This window comes from Piliocolobus tephrosceles, unplaced genomic scaffold, assembly GCF_002776525.5.
Source record: "Piliocolobus tephrosceles isolate RC106 unplaced genomic scaffold, ASM277652v3 unscaffolded_39357, whole genome shotgun sequence".
Classification (NCBI taxonomy): domain Eukaryota; kingdom Metazoa; phylum Chordata; class Mammalia; order Primates; family Cercopithecidae; genus Piliocolobus; species Piliocolobus tephrosceles.
The window spans coordinates 8,961-9,323 of record NW_022323595.1 but is presented as its reverse complement, the minus strand read 5'-3'; positions in this window follow the sequence as shown (position 1 = coordinate 9,323).

Sequence of the window (363 nt, the reverse complement as noted above, 5' to 3'; positions counted from 1 at the left end):
CGCTGCCAGAGTGGATGTTGTGCTCTTTGTGTGGTCCTTAGGCTACAAAGAGTAGGAATTTTGTTGCATGTTTTATTTGCTCCTATGCATATTATGGTAATTCTTTCTGAGAGTTTAGCTCTTGTGCAGTGGTGTGATTTTGGCTCATTGCAACCTTCTGCCCCCTGGGTTCAAGTGATTCTGGCCTCAGCCTCCCAAGTAGTTGGGATTATAGGTGCCCACTACCACGCCCAGCTAATTTGTGTTTTTTAGTAGAGACGGGGTTTCAGCATGTTGGCCTGGCTGGCTGTGAACGCCTGTCATCAGGTGATCACCCACCACGACCTCCCAAAGTGCTGAGATTATAAACATGAGCCACAGCGC